We start from the raw sequence: 21,044 nt of genomic DNA on the forward strand, positions 1-21,044 counted from the left end.
GGGGGGGGGGGCTGAACTGTCAAACCTTACTTTCCTGTCAGTGCCTGAGCCAATCAGCGCTCAGGCACTGATCAGAAAGTAAGGCAACGACAGCTCAGACCTGTCAGTAAATTTTGGATGGAAATGTGGCACAATGAGGTTAGAGAATCACTCAGTGATTATAGAAAATCGCTTGGAGTGATCATTTCAATATTAATGATTTCATTGTGCTACATTTGCATGGCAGTGTCAGAGACTGGTAGAAATCTCAGAAAAGACCTTCCTAAGCCATTTTGACAATCCGCTGCTAAATCAGCTGGAAGCTCTTTTGCGAGCGCGTTAAAGGCAGATTTTTGTTTTGAGAATCTGGCCCTAAGAGTCTGTCAGGAGCATCCCAGCATTTATCTCCGGGTAAAATCCGGACAGACGGAGCTGCCAAGCAGTGGGACCTGTCCAGAAGGATGCACACTCAGTACAGCGCCCGAGTCCTCCGCCAGAGCCGGTTCTGTAAAGCAGAAGTCCTCGTGGAAACCCACTTGAATCTGTCTGGCAAACTATGGAGGCCGGATTTTTGGGAAACTGCCACCAGAGAAGTGCTTTCATTGGAAATGAAGAAGGAAATTTCAACAAAGTTTCTTATTTCATTTTGTTTTAAAAACAAGAGAAAGACAAGTGAAATTTTATTCCTTTTCGTATTAAAATGTTAAACCCTGCCTTGCCATGAAAATAAGTGAACATAAGAATTGCCAGACCCAGTATCCTGTTTCCCAGGTCCCAAACACAAAAAACACCCAGGCCTTGGACCTCTCCCCCCCTTCCCCCCATGTCTCTTACCGCATTGATACTGGTTTCACAAGCCAGCAGCAATCCCTGGTTGCTCTTGCACCACTGGTGCAGTAACTTATAATGGCATTAGTCAGTCCAGGGCAGGACAGAAATGTTCATATCATAAGTAAATGAAAGATTTAGGACTTTAAAACTATAACCCTAAATGATGACGTGACTTTTCAAACTCACAGAAAACAGAAAGTGGATGTAAATGGTCAATATTCTCCATAGAGAAGGGTAAATGGTGGGGTTCTCCAGGGGTCTGTGCTGGGACTAGAGGTCTGCACAGGAATGGGGATCGTGGGAATCCCGCGGGTCCCGCAGGAATCCCCTCTAACCCATGGGACTCCCATGGGGACCCCCCTCTAGCCCTCGAGACTCCCACGGGGATGGAAGGCTTTGGAAGCAGGGTTCATCCATATAATATAAAGGACTTGTAAGCCTTAGTAAAAGAGGGGGTTTATAAGTTAATTACCTGAACAGAAAACAAAAAAAGGGTTCCACAAAAGAGATTCTACAAGGAAAACAGCAGCATAAACACAAAAGAAACTGTGGAATTGATGATCCTGTCAGAAATAATTGCTGCTTTTTATGGGGACAGGTGGGGATGGAGGTAATTCCTTGCAGGGATGGTTGGGCACGGAGAGGATCCTGACAGGGACAGGTGGGGATGGAGAGGATCCTGGCGGGGACGGGTGGGGACGGAGAAGATCCTGGCGGGGATGGGTGGGGACGGAGAAGATCCTGACGGGGATGGGAGGGGACGGAGAGGATCCTGATGGGGATGGGTGGGGACGGAGAGAATCCTGGCGGGGACGGGTGGGGATGGGTGGGATTTCTGTCCCTGCGCAACTCTCTAGCTGGGACCGCTGCTTTTTAACACATTTATCAATGATCTAGAGATGGGAATTACTAGTGAGATAATTAAATTTGCTGATGACATAAGTGTGTGTGGTGCAGAGGTTAAAGCTACAACCTCAGCACTCTGAAGTTGTGGGTTCAAACCCCCACTGTTCCTTGTGACCCTGGGGAAGTCACTTAATCCCCTCATTGCTCCAGGTACATTAGATAGATGGTGAGCTCACTGGGACAGTCAAGGAAAAATGCTTGAACACCAGAATAAATTCATGTAAACCGTTCTGAGCTCCCCTGGGAGAACAATATAGAAAATGGAATAAATAAAGTTGTTCAAAGTTGTTAAATTGCAAGAGGACCTTGTGAGATTGGAAGACTGGGCGCCAAAGTGATGCATGTGGGAAAGAGGAGCCCGAACTATAGCTATGTGATGCTGGGTTCTGTGTTAGGAGTCAATTCCCAGGAATAGGATCTAGGTGTCATTGCTGAGGATACGTTAAAACTCTCAGCTCAATGTGCAGCGGAAGCTAAGAAAGCAAATAGGAATTATCAGGAAAGGAATGGAAATGTTCTAATGCCCTTGAACACTGTGTGTAGTTCTGGTCAACGCATCTTAAAAAAAGCTATAGTGGAATTAGAAAAGGTACAGAGAAGGGATGAGATGGCTCAGGGGTGATATGATAGAGGTCTATAAAATACTAAGTGGAGTGGAAAGGTTAGATGTGAATCGCTTGTTCACTCTTTCCAAAAATACTAGAACTAGGGGGCATGCAGTGAAGATACTAGTACATTTAAAACAAACTGGAGAAAATATTTCTACATACAATATGTAATTAAACTCTGGAATTCGTTGCTGGAAAATGTGATGAAATCAGTTAGCTCAGCAGGGTTTAAAAATAATTTCCTAAAAAAAAAAAAAAAAAAAAAAAAAAGAAGTTCATAGGCCATTATTGAGCTGGCTTGGGGAAATCCACTGCTTATTTCTAGGATAAGCAGCATAAATATGTTTTATTACTTGGGATCTTGCTAGGGACCTGGGTTGGCCACTATTGGGAACAGGATACTGGGCTTGATGGACCTTTGATCTGTCCTGTTTTTATATCTTAATTTGTCCTTTCTCTGGAACTTTATTACTGACCACCTTAAAGAGATTATAATATATATAATAAAATGACACTATCCTTTTTCTGGAGCCATAGGGTAATCCTATACACTGGGGAGAGATAGGGGATCAGAATGGAGTGACGTATCACTGCGGGCTCGGTGACTCACGATGACCTCCAGATTTCCTCGGGAGCGGAATAAGCTTCCGGGATATTTACGACAGCAAAGAAGTTTCAGTAGTTTTAAGAAGATGTTGAACAAACGCCTTTTCTGTAAGATGAACTATAGGACTTGATGTGAGGCACTGGGAGCCTCTTTGTAATTTTAGGAGGCTTTACATTTTCATTATTATGTTTTATTGATTAATGTTCGATTTGTTGCAATGGATGTGATTCTGTTGTGACCCGCCTTGGGAAGGGCGGGGTTTAAAGAAATAAATACAAGTACACTGTGAGTGAAAAATAAGAAACCATGTCCCACATATGAGCATCAACCCCAACCCCAACCCCAACCCCATTTCTTCTTTCTTCACAGTATCCTTATAGGAAGGGCAGATGCCTTTGCATGAAGCCAGTACCAGTGCAAGAGTATTAGATGCCCGAGGCACAATTCAGCTCTGCCCCTTGTTCTCCAATTAATTTTCAGGCCCCTAGGCTTCACCCCTGGAGATTTTCATAATTAAACCCAACAGTCACACTCATCCCTTCCAGGCAGTCCTGTAAAAGGCATAATTGACATTAGACTTTTAAATGCTAGATTTTGCTTCATTCTATATTTTATGTTGGCAGATAAACATCTGAATGGCCCAGTCATTATATCTGCCTTCCTTCTTAGGGTTTTGATGAGTTTTTATTATTGATTGTTTTCCAACTCTTTGTTGGTCAAATGATTATGTATGTTTGAATTTAACCTGCCAAGAGAAGGAATGCTTTCTTGAGTTAGTGAACTAGGAACAGGCTTAAATGAGCCATTTGAGAACTGCACACCCTCCTTGCAGGCACAAGGAGGTTTGAAAGAAGTTGGTCAATGGATGGATGAGAATAAATTAGTTTTGAATGTTGCTAAAACACAAGTTATACTTGTAGAAACATAGAAAAATAATGGCAGATAAAGGCCAAATGGCCCATCTGCAGCATCCACATCAGTGGAAAATCAGGGGCGGGAAACTGCACGGTGACACTAGGAAGTTCTTCTTCACAGAAAGGGTGGTTGATCGCTGGAATAGTCTTCCACTTCAGGTTATTGAGGCCAGAAGCGTGCCAGATTTTAAGGCCAAATGGGACAAACATGTGGGATCTATCCGCAAAGATAGATAGGGAGGGTCATTGGAGTGGGCAGACTTGATGGGCCGTGGCCCTTATCTGCCGTCTATTTCTATGTTTCTATGTTTCCTCCTCTCCCTATTGGCAAAGGCTTTTAACACTTGCATTGTGATGTCATAGAACTTTTTGATTATACAAACATAGAAACATGATGGAAGATAATGGCCCATCCATTCTGCCCATCCGCAGTAACCATTATCTCTTCCTCTCCCTATTGGCTAAGACTCTTAACACTTGCATTGTGATGTCATAGAACTTTCTGATTATAGAAACATGATGGCAGATAAAGACCAAATGGCCCATCCAGTCTGCCCACCCACAGTAACCATGATCTCTTCCTCTCTCTAAGAGATCCCACGTGCCTATCCCAGGCTTTCTTGAATTCAGACATGGTCTCTGTCTCCACCACCTCTTCCAGCAACCACTATCTCCTCCTCTCCCTATTGGCTAAGACTCTTAACATTTGCATCTCCTCTCCCTATTGGCTAAGATTCTTAACACTTGCATTGTGATGTCATATAATTTTCTAATTATAGAAACATAGAAACATGATGGTAGATAAAGGCCAAATGACCCATCCACATCATCCACTATCTCCTCTTCTCCCTATTGGGTAAGGCTCTTAACATTTGCATCTCCTCTTCTTATAGGCTAAGGCTCTTTACACCTGCATTGTGATGTCATAGAACTTTCTGATTATAGAAACATGATGGCAGATAAAGGTCAAATGGCCCATGTACAGCATCCACTATCTCCTCCTCTCCCTTTGGCTAAGGCTCTTAACACTTGCATTATGATGTCATAGAACATCACATAGATTATAGAAACATAGAAACGTGGTACCGGTGGTGCAGTCATCTTTTTTAAAAATTAGATATGTTGAAGAGGTTAAACCATAAGTTTCACAATATGACTTTCGTTCCATATTCCAGAGTCTGTAGTCTGTACAGTTGATTACTGTCATGCACTGAATTTAGGGGTGGCAAAATGTCAACTCAAGGCACTGCAGCTAATCCATAATGTAATAGCTTGAGTTTTGGCAGGGGGGAGACAGCGTATCCAGATTGTTCCCGAAGAGAGGCAGCGTGGGAGCCCTGCTCCGCCCCTCTCCCTGACTGAAAGGGAACATCTAAAAGAGCACAGCAGCCAGCCGGGCCCCCTTTCAGGCCACCAGCGGGAGACAGCGTATCCAGATTGATCCCGAAGAGAAGCAGCGTGGGAGCCCTGCTCCGCTCCTCTCCCTGACCGAAAGGGAACATCTAAAAGAGCACAGCAGCCAGCCGGGCCCCCTTTCAGGCCACCAGCGGGAGACAGCGTATCCAGATTGTTCCCGAAGAGAGGCAGCGTGGGAGCCTTGCTCCGCCCCTCTCCCTGACCGAAAGGGAACATCTAAAAGAGCACAGCAGCCAGCCGGGCCCCCTTTCAGGCCACCAGCGGGAGACAGCGTATCCAGATTGTTCCCGAAGAGAGGCAGCGTGGGAGCCCTGCTCCGCCCCCCTCCCTGACCGAAAGGGAACATTTAAAAGAGCACAGCGCCAACGGCGCTCAGCCGTTCGGCGTGCCTTTGTGAAGCGCCTGCAGTGACGACAGTTGGATTCTGAAGCTAACAAAATAACAGGCTCCAATCAGCAGGAGCACACCAGCACTTTACGAGAGCGATGGAGGACCCAGGATCCCAGAGGTACTTTCCGGTATACTGCACAGAGTGCAATATGTACGACTACCTCCCCTTGGGAAGGCGGGAGTACATATGCAGTCTGTGTCAGGAACTGGAAAGCCTGAGGATGGAGGTCGGCAGATTGAGGGTCAGGGTCCAGGAACTGGAGGGACTGGAGGGACTGCGCACCACAGAGGAGACGAGCTGGTCAACCCAGAACACAGACGGGACAGGCCCCATTGTGGACCAGGTGAGAGACCTCGAGAGATTCATCGAGGAGGCCTATAGGAAGGTGGAGGAACGGGACCAGCAGCTGCACAGACTAATGTCGGCAGATGAGACCCAGGATCCACAAGGCGACACCGGGGAAGGACCTAGCGGAGGAACCACGCAAGAGGAGGAGACCGCGACTCACCGGGACCCCGAGGGAGAGACACCGCACTACACCAAGGACACGGACCTGAGGCAGAGGAGGTTGCTGAGGAAAGGGAAGTCTGCTATTGTGGTGGGAGACTCGATCTTGAGAGAGGTAGACAGTCACGTAGCTGGAGGAAGGGAGGACCGGCTAGTGACTTGTCTCCCAGGGGCCAAGACACGAGACATCACTGATAGGATCGAGAGGATCCTGGACGGAGCAGAGACAGAGGAGACTGCGGTAATAATCCACGTCGGAACGAATGATGTGAGCCGGAGGAACTTCAGCATGGCCACACTGACTGACCAGTTCAGGGTCCTGGGACGAAAGCTGAAACGGAGCACACGGAGGATAGCATTCTCGGAGATCCTGCCTGTACCAAGAGCAGATGCAAAGAGGCAGGCAGACCTCCAGGCTGTGAATGCATGGTTGAGGAGATGGTGCCAGGAGGAGGGCTTCCACTTTGTGAGGAACTGGACGTCCTTCTCGGGAAAGAACAAGCTCTACCGGCGGGACGGCCTGCACCTGAGCACAGCGGGAACTAGACTACTGGCAGCCAATGTGAGGAAGGAGATCGAAAGGGCTTTAAACTGAGGAGAGGGGGAAAGCCGACAGCTGATCTGATGTTGACGCTTCGGACAACAGTATCCAGAACAGATGCTGAACGGGCTGACTACAGGGAGGAAGCAAAGGGACCGGAGGATCTTATGATCAGACAGCGAGGGAAACATCAGGTAAAGGGAGCTTGCTGGGAGAAGACTAAGGGGCATGGAGACACAGGGGGACTGGGTGGCACGAGGGCGAAAGCTGAGGGCAATATAGAGGTACCACAAGGCGAGGGGGATCAAACAGAGGCTCAAGGGATGATAGCCCAGGAGGGGGCCGGTAGGGCTAGAAAACCCAGAGGAAAAGCGGGGAAGTGGGGTGGCGGGAATGTGGGGAAGCTGAAAGCTAAGAGGGTAAAGGCTGAGGGCAAAGCAGAAGCACAGGGAATGGGAGATCTGCCCGAAATCCAAGGGCAGGCGGCCCAGGTAAATGCAGAGGTGGAGGAAAAACGACGGGACCTACGGGACCTGCGGTGCTTATACGCAAATGCAAGAAGCCTCATGGCCAAGATGGGTGAACTAGAAGTCGTGGCCAAGGGGGAGGACCTAGATATAATTGCAGAAACCTGGTGGACAGAGGAAAATCAATGGGATGTGGCGCTGCCGGGGTACAAGCTCTACAGGAGGGACAGGACCCACAAGAAGGGGGGAGGCATAGCACTATATATAAAGGACTCTATCCACTCGGTCGGGATGGATATGGCAACGAAGGCAGAGGGGCTGGAATCGCTATGGGTCAAATTGCCGGGAAACAAGGGTGCAGGCATAAAACTGGGGCTGTACTATCGCCCACCTGGTACGCCAGAAGGAGTTGGACACGACTTGGAAGCGGAATTGAGACAGGAATGCAGGACTGGAAGTGTAACAGTGATGGGGGACTTCAACTACCCGGGAATAGACTGGAGTACGGGTCACTCCAACTGCACTAGGGAAACAGGATTTGTAGAAGCTGTGAGGGACTGCTTCATGGAGCAACTAATCAAAGAACCGACGCGAGGAGGTGCTACTCTTGACCTCATCCTAAACGGATTAGGGGGGCCTGCAAGAGTGGTAGAAGTGGGAGGACCACTAGGCAACAGTGATCACAACGCGATCAGATTCACATTAGAAAGGGGGACACCCATAGTAAGGAGGACCGCAACAACTGTGCTCAACTTCAAGAAAGGGAACTATGTTGCTATGAGGGAAATGGTGGGGAGGAAGCTCAGAAACATCTTTAGGATGGAGACTGTGGGAAGCGCCTGGACCCTATTCAGGGACACCCTGCAGGAAACACAAAGAATGTACGTCCCCAGTTTCAGGAAAGGCTGCAAGAACAAGCGATCAAAGGACCCGGTTTGGATGTCAACTGAAGTAAAGAGGGCAATAAATGACAAAAAAGTATCCTTCCGGAGATGGAAAAAGGACCCAACAGAGGAAAATCACCAGGCACACAGGAAATGCCAAAAGGAATGCCACCAAGAGGTTAGAAAAGCGAAAGGGGAATACGAAGAGGGGCTGGCCAGGGAGGCGAAAAACTTCAAGGCATTCTTCAGTTACGTAAAGGGGAAGCGACCAGCGAGAGAGGAGGTGGGACCGTTGGACGATGGGGATAGGAAGGGAGTGATTAAGGAGGATAAAGAGGTAGCTGAGAGGTTGAACACGTTCTTCTCGTCGGTTTTCACGAGCGAAGATACATCTAATATACCGGACTCAGAGGAGCTCATGAGTGGGGAACAGGCCGAAAAATTGGAGCACATAGAGGTAAGTAAGGAGGATGTCCTCAAACAGATAGACAGGTTAAAATGCGGTAAATCACCGGGCCCGGACGGGATCCACCCAAGGGTTCTGAAGGAACTAAGACAAGAAATAGCGGGCACAATCCAGCATGTTTGCAACCTATCCTTGAAAATTGGTGAGGTACCAGAGGACTGGAAATTGGCGAATGTCACACTTATCTTCAAGAAGGGATCGAGGGGTGACCCCGGGAACTACAGGCCGGTGAGCCTGACTTCAATTATAGGGAAGATGGTGGAAGCTATGATCAAGGACGGCATTTGCGAGCACATCGAGAGGAATGGCCTACTGAGAACAAGCCAGCACGGATTCTGTAAGGGAAGGTCGTGCCTAACGAACCTTCTGTACTTCTTTGAGGGAATAAGCAGTCGGGTGGACAATGGGGAACCCATAGACATCATTTACCTCGATTTTCAAAAGGCTTTCGACAAGGTGCCACATGAAAGGCTGCTTAGGAAGCTGTGGAACCACGGGGTGGGAGGGGATGTGCACAGATGGATCAAGCACTGGTTGTCGGGTAGACTGCAGAGGGTCGGAGTGAAGGGCCAATATTCTGACTGGTGGGGAGTCACGAGCGGTGTGCCACAGGGATCGGTGCTGGGGCCGTTACTCTTCAACATATTTATCAATGACCTGGAAAAGGAGGCAAAGTGCAAGGTTATAAAATTTGTAGACAATACCAAACTGTGCGGTAGAGTTAGGTCCAGGGAGGAGTGTGAGGACCTGCAAAGGGACCTGGACAAGCTGGAAGACTGGGCAAACAAATGGCAAATGCGCTTTAACATGGACAAATGCAAGGTCATGCATATAGGGAAAAAGAACCCGTTGTTCAACTACAAATTGGGGGGGGCATTGTTGGGAGACAGCAGACTTGAGAGAGACTTGGGTGTGCTGGTGGATGCATCACTGAAGCCATCTGCACAGTGCGCAGCAGCCTTGAAAAAAGCCAACAGGATGCTGGGCATCATAAAGAGGGGCATAACAACCAGTACGCGGGAAGTCATCATGCCATTGTATCGAGCGATGGTGCGTCCACATCTGGAATACTGCGTTCAGTATTGGTCGCCACACCTCAAGAAGGACATGGCGGTACTTGAGAGAGTCCAAAGGAGAGCAACGAAACTGGTAAAAGGGCTGGAACACTGCCCATACGCTGAGAGGTTGGATAGGCTGGGGCTCTTCTCTCTGGAAAAAAGGAGGCTCAGGGGAGATATGATAGAGACCTTCAAGATCATGAGGGGCATAGAGAGGGTGGATAGGGACAGATTCTTCAGACTGAAGGGGACAACAGGTACGAGGGGGCATTCGGAGAAACTGAAAGGAGATAGGTTCAAAACAAATGCAAGGAAGTTTTTTTTCACCCAAAGGGTCGTGGACACTTGGAATGCGCTACCGGAGGAAGTGATCAGGCAGAGTACGGTACAGGGATTCAAACAGGGATTGGATGGATTCCTGAGGGATAAAGGGATCGTGGGTTACTGAGAGAGGTGCTGGGATGTAACACAGGTATAGAAAGCTAACCAGGTAATAAGTATAGAAACCCAACAGGTCGTGCATGTGCAAGACCGGAGGATTAGGACTACGATGGGAAGATAGGACTTCAATGAGAAACCAAGGTGGCAAGGGAGCCCCTTCTGGTGATTCAGACAGGTCGTGACCTGTTTGGGCCGCCGCGGGAGCGGACTGCCGGGCAGGATGGACCTATGGTCTGACCCGGCGGAGGCACTGCTTATGTTCTTATGTAACCTCAATTTTGAAGGAACTACATTGGTTGCCATTAAAATGTAGGGTGCAGTACAAGGTCTTGAAGCATTATCTTTATATATTCCCAATAGATCATTAAGATCAAAAACAGCAATGTGATTGTTGGTAAATTTAGTGCATTATTAGGAGCATAACAAAAAAACTAAAATTTCCTAAAAGCTTCCTGTCGGTACTTGGACAAGCTAATCGCCAGGATGGCCAAGTACCAATAATCAAAACTGTTTTCCTGGACGTCTAGTTAGATGTTTCATCCGCTGTGCACCCAGAGTTCAAGTAAGCATTCCTCTGGCCGGCCAACTCAATAAAGTACTTGGGGGAGTAGGGGGAGGGTCAGGGTGCCAGTGTCTTGGGGGGATGGGTGGTTTCTGGGCATCCCTCCTGTAGGGGATGTCTCGGGGGTGGGGATTCCGGAAGGAGGGAATGGACATTCCTCCTGCCGAGGGATGTCTTGAGGTGGTGGCAGCAGGAGGAATTTGGCACTCCTGCTGTGGTCATTCGGAAGGGGGGTCAGCTTTGTGGGTTCAGGCAGAAGGGACTGGGCATCCCTTCAGCTGGTAGTCTTTGTTCCCTGCCATGCCCGCTAATCTGATCACGGCATGGACATTCCCTATCTGAAATGTAGACCAGCATTTTGCTGGCCTACAATTCAGGCACCTATCACGGCACTAGGCAGATGCCTAGGGCTGCCTAAGCTCGCCTAAGGCTACTTTCGGGGGAATCATGCCACGCCTAGCCTTAGGCGAGCTTAGGAGGGCCTACGTGTCTCCCTAGGCTCGCAAAAACGCCTACAATGTAGGCAACTCTCCTCGGTGCTTTAAAAAAAAAAAAAAAAAGGGCATCCCGATTGGCTGGCTAGACAGCGGTAGAATGCCTACTGCTACCTACAATCGGGACGCCATTTATAGAATTTGACCCTGAGTGTTCAAATGGCAGATGAAATTTAATGTGGACAAATGCAAAGTGATGCACATTGGGAAGAATGACCCAAATCACAGTTACCGGATGCTGGGGTCCACCTTTTGGGTTAGCGCCCAAGAAAAGGATCTGGGTGTCATCGTAGACAATATGATGAAACCTTTCACCCAATGTGTGGCGGTAGCCAATAAAGCAAACATGATGCTGGGAATTATTAAAAAAGGGATGGTTAACAAGGCTAAGAATGTCATAATGCCTCTGTATCACTCAATGGTTCAACCTCACCTTAAGTACTACATTCATTTCTGGTCTCCTTATCTAAAAAAACGCGGCACTAGAAAAGGTTCAAAGAAGAGTGACCAAGAAGATAGAGGTTAGGGCTCTTCAGCTTGGAAAAGAGACGGCAGAGGGGGGATATGGTCTACAAAATCCTGAGCGAATTGATTTTTTTACTGCATCAAGGTTTGCAAAGACTAGGGGAGACTCGAAGTTACAGAGAAATACTTTTAAAACCAATAGGAGGAAATATTTTTTCACTCAGAGAATAGTTAAGCTCTGGAACGCGTTGCCAGAGGACGTGGTAAGAGCAGATAGCGTAGCTGGTTTTAAGGAAGGTTTGGACAAGTTCCTGGAGGAAAAGTCCATAGTCTGCTGTTGAGCCATGGGGGAAGCCACTTCTTGCCCTGGATTAGTGACATAGAATGCTGCTACTCTTTGGGCTTTTGCCACGTATTTGTGACTTGGATTGGCCTCCCTGAAGACGGGATATTGGACTAGATGAACCATTGGTCTGACCCAGTAAAGCTCTTCTTATGTTATTATGGTCTTCTGAACTGTGACCATAGACTGTGCAAGTGAAGATGGATAGGGGAGGAATTCTGATGAGATTTTAAGATAGTAACTTTTAAGTCTATGTATTTATTCTTATTTTTACAGCGTCTTAATAGAATGGGGATCCGTCAGTTTTCTGGTATATAAATACATTGCAACCTGCTGTATCTGCAGCCAGACCTAACAGGATCTTTAGACAAATAGCATTAGATATTAATCCAGCTGGCTAAACCCTGGAAGCCCTATTTTCCCTCCTGCAGTTAACAGGATACTTTTTGGCAAAATGTACATGGTGTGAGGGGGACGGAGTAATGACACCCAAACATTTGTCTCTGAAACTTCCAAAATTAAATTTATCAAATTGTTTTCGAGTTTCAACCTCTCACTGTTCATATAACAGTGCGACCTTCTAAACCTAAGGTCTCTTTTTACGAAGCCGCAGTAGCGGCTGCCACGCTGCAAACGCCCCAATGCCCATTACATCCCTTCCGGAGCGATTACTGCGGCTTTGTTAAAAGGGGGGAAATGCAATACTCAAGGTGGGCCTTCCTTGTGACCTGTAGAGAGGCAACAATCTTGCCTTTTTCCTGTGGTTGGTAACCCCTTGGTTTATCCAGTAGCTGGGAAGGGGCACACAAAGTTATTTTATTTGTTACGATCAGAGCTGGGAGCAACTTAACAGCTGGAGTCCCACAGCAAACATGCACCAGACAGACCACACCAGGTTGCAAAGTCCAGCTTTACTTCTCCTTACTAAAATAAGCAGTGGATAGAGTCCACTGCTCTCAGAAAAGGAAGATGTTATAGACCTCTTATTCAGGGGATTTCACCAGAGATCCAAACTCTTCTCAATCAGCTTGCTCTGACCAAAAGAGGAATCTCCTGCCCAGACCCAGATCTTAAATCTCCTCTGGAGTGAGGTCGCATAACTTGAGATCACCTTCCAAGAAGACCAAGGGCTGGCTTGGCTTCTCAATGCTTTTTGTTGGCTTCTGGAACTCCTGTCCTGACTGTCTGGCTATTTCCAGTGGTGCCTGCCTGTCTGTGCGTAGTCTGTGGCTCCCATGGAGATGCAGGTGCATGAACCTTTTTCAAACTCCCTAGGTCACAGGTTCATACTCTACTGTTGTTATCCATTTGCACTTATTGTTTTACTCCAACTGACAAACTGTCTGTGTGACTCTACACTGCATACAGCACTGATAATTTTAAAACTCTAAGCTTGCAGTTCTGAGAAATAGATGCACCCCTTAACTCTTCACTTCTGTGCATATTATTTGCCCCTGTATATATTGGATATCCTGTCAGTTTTCCTTGTCTATTGACAGATGACCCTCAGCTCATCTGAAGAATGGTTCCCATATCTCTCTCTTCTTTGAAAGGTCCCAGTTCTTCTAATTGCTCTGAAGCTAATGGATTCTATGCCTCAGTGCACTGAGACTCATTTTCCAAACTCTTCACCATCGTTTTCACCTTATAAAGCTCCCTTCTCATTTTTTTTTTCCATCCTGTCTTGAAAGACAAGTTGAAGAAATCTCTCTGCATTTGTTGGGGTGGGAGTGAGTGGAAGAGGGCAGACCACCCAATCCTAGGCACTTTCAATGTTTGGGATGAGGGGTCATTTTATTAGGTCACATAACTTTATCCATTTTCAATTGTTTAAGTAGTTCAAGTGTTCCCTCTTCAGTAAATGGATTTCGAGTCATTTCATATTTATCAATGCTATTCCCTCCCTTGGTTCCATCACTTTCCCTCTCCTTCCCTAAACACTGAGCACACAGACTTGTCTAAGATTCCCCCCCCTCCCCTTGATCTTACTAAATGCCCTGCAGTTTTCCCCCTCTCTCTCATCCAGGTAAAAAATATTTCTTCTTCATGTGGTCTTTGCTCTTCTCATCACCCTCTCTCTTTATCTGTGATTTTCCTGATCATTCAGCTTACCACTGAGGCCATAGTTATTTTGGGGGAATGCTAACCTCAGTCATGATAGAGGCCCGAATACACGTAAAACAGTGAAGCCCTTGATGCTCTGGCAACAGATGAGAATAGAAAATGTCACTTCAAACTCTGAGCTAATCAAATTTGACCAGGAAATGGTACAGTGCGGTTGCATAATGACAACCCAAAGGTCTGGCTTCTACGCTTTAATTTTTGTCAGCAGGTTATGAGGATAATTTGCTCAGCAAAACTGTTTAACAATCTGATTGAAGTCGAGAGAATGATTTCAAAGATATGCAGTAACAAGACCCTCTCCTGGGATCTTAGTGTAAGACCAGGCTCCAGCTGAGGATTTAGCCAGGAACATTTATAGAAACATAGAGATGGTATGAGAGCGACGACCGATTGCATGGCCTGTCTGGTCTCTGCCTTTGCTCCCTTGCTGTTGGGTTGTCACACACCCTACTTGAACGCTGCAAATAGGGATCTTCTTTGCCCATCCTAGGGACTCTTTCATTTGGATCCATTCCCATGGGAGGCAGTTTGATGCATCTACCTTGCTTGCTATGTAGAAATATTTCCTTAAGGAGCCCCTAAAATTTCTTCTTCCAGATTCCTCGTCTCATGGCCTTAGCTTTCCATTGAAAAATTCTGAATTAATGACTGTTATTAAAATTTATATCTTTGAGCTAGTCAAATGTCTACATCACCCCCCACCTTCTGCCCCCTCTTTAAAAAGCTAGAATAAAAAGATGACCTAATCCTGGGGCACCGTTTCTCTCTACATTTATAATGGGCTGTATTCACTTGCAGTCTATACAGGGCTTTGGGTCACCAAAAATGCATTCAAGAAAGTATAACCAGTCTGAGCAAACTCTGCATACCAATGCATGCAAATGAACTGCTCAGTATGAAAGGGAGTGTGAGATTAGCACATTTTCTGACAGGAAATTTAGCACTGAATCTTAATACAATGAGAGATGAAAGAAGTTTAACTTCTATTTATTTTCATAAGAACATAAGCAGTGCCTCTGCTGGGTCAGACCAGGGGTCCATCCTGCCCATCAGGTCCAGGACCTGTCTAGTGATCTCTATCTATACCCTTCTATCCTTTTTTTCTTCAGGAATTCATCCAATCCTTTCTTGAACCCTGATACCATACCCTGTCCTATCACACCCTCTGGAAGCACATTCCAGGAAAAATAAAGAAGAGATAGCTACAGATCCCGGGTCCAGGACCCTGCACCCCAAACCCCTCCCAAACACTAAACATGAGACCAAGACCTGCACCCAGAACCCCTCCCAATTAGAAAACCTGAGACCAGGACCCTGCACCAGAAACCCTCTCAGATAGGAACCCAGAGACTGGGTCCCTGTACCCTGAAACTTTCTCAGATAGGAAAATTAAGACCAGGACCCTGCACCCAGAAACTCTCCCAGAGAAGAAACCTGAGACCAGGACCCTGCACCCCAAAACCCTCCCAAACACTAAACATGAGACCAAGACCTGCACCCAGAACCCCTCCCAATTAGAAAACCTGAGACCAGGACCCTGCACCAGAAACCCTCTCAGATAGGAACCCAGAGACTGGGTCCCTGTACCCTGAAACTTTCTCAGATAGGAAAATTAAGACCAGGACCCTGCACCCAGAAACTGTCCCAGAGAAGAAACCTGAGACCAGGACCCTGCACCCCAAAACCCTTCCAGAGAGGAAACCTGTGACCAGAACCCCCAGACCAGATCTTTAATTTGTCAGTTCCAAGTGGGACAAGTAGAAAGATGTCATCTGCCCTGGATTAAAGTAATTTTCCCTCGATGACTGAGATGTTGCCTAGGGAGCTCATGAGAAGTTTAATAACATGGAGGATATAAAATAATTCATCCAATCGAATCCAAGTGTATGTGAGGTACGTATTCCAAAACCCAGCATCCCTCGGTGTCTGAATGTGCAGCTCCATTTAATTCTCTAAAACAGATGCTGTGCTCTATCCCATGTGTTCAGAAGCAGTGATTCAGCACATATGAGCGTGGAATCACAAAGCAGCAATATGCAGGTGATAGAAAGGTTTCATTTTAAAGGAAAAGAACACTGATTTCTCTGTAGGATTGTTTTAACTAGCCGCTTGTCTGAGAATTATAACAACAAATGCAATCCTAGGAAGCAAAGCAGAAGTAATTAAAGCACTGCAGACATTGAGGATTCATGCGATTTGCAGAAGTCATCAGCTGTTGAGAGGGACACCTTTGCCACCAGAGATGCCACGGAGGGCTGGAGCACTTCTCGCTTATGCAATATCAGGGAATAGTGGCATAGCGAGGCTGAGAGGCGCCCAGGGTGGCACCTCTCCCCTGCCCCCATCCATATGCCCTTTCCCTTCCCCCATACCTTTGTAATGTTTGCGGTATGAGCTATTTCTAGATGGGCATCAGTCTGGCCCACTACGACTATTCTTATGCCTTTATGAGCACCCATGTGTGCCCCCCCCCTTGCAAATAGCACTTAGATGGCACACTGGCATGTACACGCATGTGTCCTAGTATTCTCAATATTTACAAGTGCAATGGGTGTGTAAATATTGGCACCCTAGGGTTTGGGGTTTGATTTTTGAGAACCAAGTTAATGAATTGAGTAAGAAGGTTTTGGTTTTCTCAATTACGTCAACTACATGTAATAAGTTCTGTCCTGTCTAGAAATAGTTTTCAAACAATATTTAGGGCAGTTAAGGTTATTGTAATTCATTGTACTGTGAAGTTGAAATATAGGTTGCAATTGCTTCAGAACACAGAGGGGGGGGGGGGGTGTCTGATGTTGAAAGCTAAGAAATCTGATTGGGTGTCTCCATTTTTAAATCAATTGCACTGGTTGCCACAGAATTCACCAGAAACAGAAGAGGGTCCCTGCTATCTGTGCATCTCTGGTGACAGAGAAGAAGCCCCTTCACTTCCCTGTGCATGGGGAGGGAGGAGGAGGGAGAGGATGACTCATCTTCTCCAACACGAAATCATCTCTCCAGGATTCTAATATCATGGCCCCCACCATACAGTCACGGTTCTCAGCAGTGTTCATTCACCTTTTCTACACTCAGTTCCTTCACCATTCACAAGTCCCCAATCCACTCATTAAGCCTTCCCGGTGTCTTTATCTAGTAACTCATTGAGCGTCATGTGTGGGACATGGCCCTCCCTGTCTGTAGAGGATCTGTGTTCTCAACCATTGGGGGGGGGGGGTTGGGTTGGGATGGATGTGTGTGTCCTCATCGTAGTCTGTCTTCCCCTGTCTGGTGCAGGGCTGAGCCTCCCTGTCTGTAGGAGGAGCTCTGTCCTAATCCCTTGTGTTTCCTCTTGGGGTGGGTGTATCCTCCTGTTTCTAGTCTGTCTGCCTCCATATGTCTTGTCTGATTGGCCTTTGCTGCACCCCGCCCACAGTGCAAGGATTTATATACCCTGCTTCTGGGCTGGTCATTAGCTGTAATATTCATTGGTTCGTGTATACATGGTTCTTATTGCTCCCTGCACTTATGTTACCCTCTTTGGTGTCCAGCTTGTCATATTTTGTGTTATCTTTGGAAGCTTGTGGATTATGCTCACCCATGGACTCATAGAAGGAGTGAATGGAGAGAACTTGCCCGTTGTACATTAGTTTTATAAACCTTTATCCTGTGCATTGCAGGGACATAGTCACAGTGAGGCCTCGGGAGACTCCCCCCCCCCCCACACACACACACTTTGGGCTCAGACACCCCTCCAAAATTGCAACCCTAGATGCCTGGCTGGTGGAGATACTCAAGCCCCGCCATCCCAGGAGAAGCAGAAAATCAGCAGGGTACTCCAACCACTGAAGCTGGTCCTTGTACGTATGCTCAGTTCATGTTCTTCATGGGACTTTTTTTAAATCTTTTTTGTGGTCTTCCACTGTTTCAACATGGTCATTTCTTCTTCTCAAGGTTCCTGTAGTCTCTCCCCAATACAACTGCAAAGCTTTAGTTAGCTTTCTCTTACTTTAGGTTCTAAGGAAACTTGTTCTACCTCCTTGAAGCCTCTGATTCCGGTAAACACAGGGTAGCAATCTCTGCAGAGGGCAGCTCCTCTTCCCCAGGTATTGCAGTCAACAGGAACACCCTGGGATAATTCCTTCACTTGGGGCCTCCCTGATCTATTCTACTCCAGGGCATTTAACCACCTCCTGACCTGAAGCCTGTCCCTATGATTCAGCCTCTGCCATAGGGTGGCTAACCTGCTACTCAGTGAGGGAGTTTACTTAGGGACCACTCAATCCCTCACAGCCCTTTAGAGAATTTGAAGGTTAGGATACTTAAATGTTTTGCACCTTGAGTTACGGCTGAAAGGAACTGCACTAATTTCAAATAAATAAATACAACTTCAAGCTTCTACCTAGGGTTCTGGGAATGGGGCATCAAGTCACGGATGACCCAATCAGCAAATCAGTTACCCTCACTTTCCAGAGAGGCCACAACAGTCTACATCAGTGAGAAAAACCTTTACAGTGACATGTCCTCACCTGCTTAAATATAGAACAAACAGGCAAACACAGCACATGGAATGAAATAATTGTAACCCCAGAAAGCAGAGTACCAGGGAAGGGGAATTATAAAATGAAAACACAGCTCGGATGACAGCAAAGAACTAAAAATAGGTTGAGATAAAGAACAGCCTGGGTCTCTGCAAAGCTGATTTCGCCTTGCTGAGAGACTGGACTGTAGCATTTTTTCGTTCCCCATAGCTCTGTGAATGTAAAGGCACCTCCAGATTTGCGTGGTTACCTGTCTTTTAACCCAGATGAATATTAGTTAAGAGGACACGCATCAGTAAGCAGAATAAGACCCGGTTGAGCGCCTTCCAATCAGAAGAACCTGCAGTCTTTCCGAAGGATCAGAACGCAATTAGGCCACAGGCAAGTCCTTACTCCCCTGTCCTGTCTCAGGGTCCTGGTGTCAGAGCTCAGACTGCTGAGCCTGCAAATTGCAGAAGCTCACTGAATTCACTGTTACTATATGGAGACGGGCTTTAGAAGACCCACTCCAGTGTTTATATCAGTCAGCCTCCTAAGAAGCCTATAATATTGTGCTATAGAAAATCATGTTCAGGGATCTTTCTCCCACTGGTTCAAGGTCTTTGTGCTCTAAATTAGGGTAGAGAGTCTCTGGTTCCCTGAGCTAGGTCATGATCTCACTGAATACCCTCAGTTCTGAAGGCTCTAACATTTTATGGATTCCTGTAGGAAGGGTTTGGGCTAGCTTAAGAACATAAGAATTGCTGCTGCTGGGTCAAACCAGTGGTCCATCGTGCCCAGCAGTTCACTCCCATGGTGGCCCTTAGGTCAAAGACCAGTGCGTTCTGGTTCAGCAGGAACTTGTCCAACTTTGTCCTGAATCCCTGGAGGGTGTTTTCCCCAATGACAGCCTCCGGAAGAACGTTCCAGATTTCTACCACTCTCTGGATGAAGAAAAACTTCCTTATGTTTGTAAGGAATTGATCCCCTTTTAACTTTAGAGAGTGCCCTCTCGTTCTCCCTACCTTGGAGAGAGTGAACAATCTGTCTTTGTCTACTAATTCTATTCCCTTCATTATCTTGAATGTTTCAATCATATCCCATCTCAGTCTCCTCTTTTCAAGAGAGAAGAGGCCCAGTTTCTCTAATCTATCACTGTACAGCAACTCCTCCAGCCCCTTAACCATTTTAGTCACTCTTCTCTGGACCCTTTTGAATAGTACCGTGTCCTTCTTCATGTACGGCGACCAGTGCTGGGCACAGTATTCCAAGTGAGGGCGTACCATGCCCGGTATAGCGGCATGATAACCTCAGATCTGTTCATGATCCCCTTAATCATTCCTAGCATTCTGTTCGTCCTTTTCACCACCGCCACACATTGCGTGGACGGCTTCATTGACTTGTCGACCAGTACTCCCTGAGGGGGTCTCTCCAAGTACCACACCAGACATCCTGTATTCGTGTATAAGATTTTTGTTTCCAACATGCATCACCTTACACTTATCCACATTAAACCTCATTTGCCATGTTGCGGCCCATTTCTCGAGCGTATTTATGTTACGTTGCAGGTCTTCGCAATCCTCCTGCATCTTCACTACTTTGAATAACTTCGTCGTACCAATTTCCAGGTTGTTTATAAATATATTGAAGAGCACGGGTCCAACACCGAACCCTGCGGTACTCCACCAGGAGATGGATATCTGATGTGTAAATTAGATTCTAAGATTACCTGTCCCTCCCTCCCCCACACTGAAGAGAAAATAAAAACTGTGGGGAGTAGAGATAAGAGAATCCTTAAGTCGAGGCCTAAATGACTTCTATAATATGGAGAGTCTGTTTGAATTATAATAGAGCAGATCTTATTTTGTTACTTGAGCTGGAAGTCCGTGCGGTTGGTGACAGGATCTATTCTGATCTCTCACTTAGATTACCGTAATGGTTTGTTGCCTGGGGCCCTGAATTGCTTAGGTTGGAAACTTCAAGAGGTGCAGAACACAGCAGCCAAAATATTTAAAATGTTACATTGCAAACCCTGAGCCTTGTAGGTAAAGCTTAAAATCTTGGTTTTGACATTTTGAGCCGTTTATTTGGCAGAGAAAGTGAGATGGTATTCTCTGGGTAGGCAGTTGAGATCTAGCCAAGAATTTTGATGAGAGGTTTGTGCAAATGGAGAAGTCGAGAGTTGCTGGGATCTCAGCTATGCCACCTGTGTTACAGAAGAATATAGCAAAGGAAAATTGTGAGGATTATAATTTCAGATAATGGGGAAAACTCGGATATTCTCAAGGTCAGGATGGAGATCCTTGGATTTCATAGTCGGGAACAGAAGGACAGGGGCCTGTTAATTCTTTGCCTTGCTTTTGTTATAAATGATGTGTGTGGCGAATTGTAAACCATATCAATTGAAGATAAGACGCCTAAATAAATAAATGAGTAAAGCGAACAGCAGTAGTCCACATCCCAGAATGTAGTGTGCTGGTCCCAAGCTGTCGGAAGGTTTTTGAAACGTTTAATCTTTTCTGAAAGCTTAATAACCAGACACAA

The sequence above is a fragment of the Geotrypetes seraphini genome, chromosome 5 (genome assembly GCF_902459505.1).
Source record: "Geotrypetes seraphini chromosome 5, aGeoSer1.1, whole genome shotgun sequence".
In the NCBI taxonomy this organism is placed as follows: domain Eukaryota; kingdom Metazoa; phylum Chordata; class Amphibia; order Gymnophiona; family Dermophiidae; genus Geotrypetes; species Geotrypetes seraphini.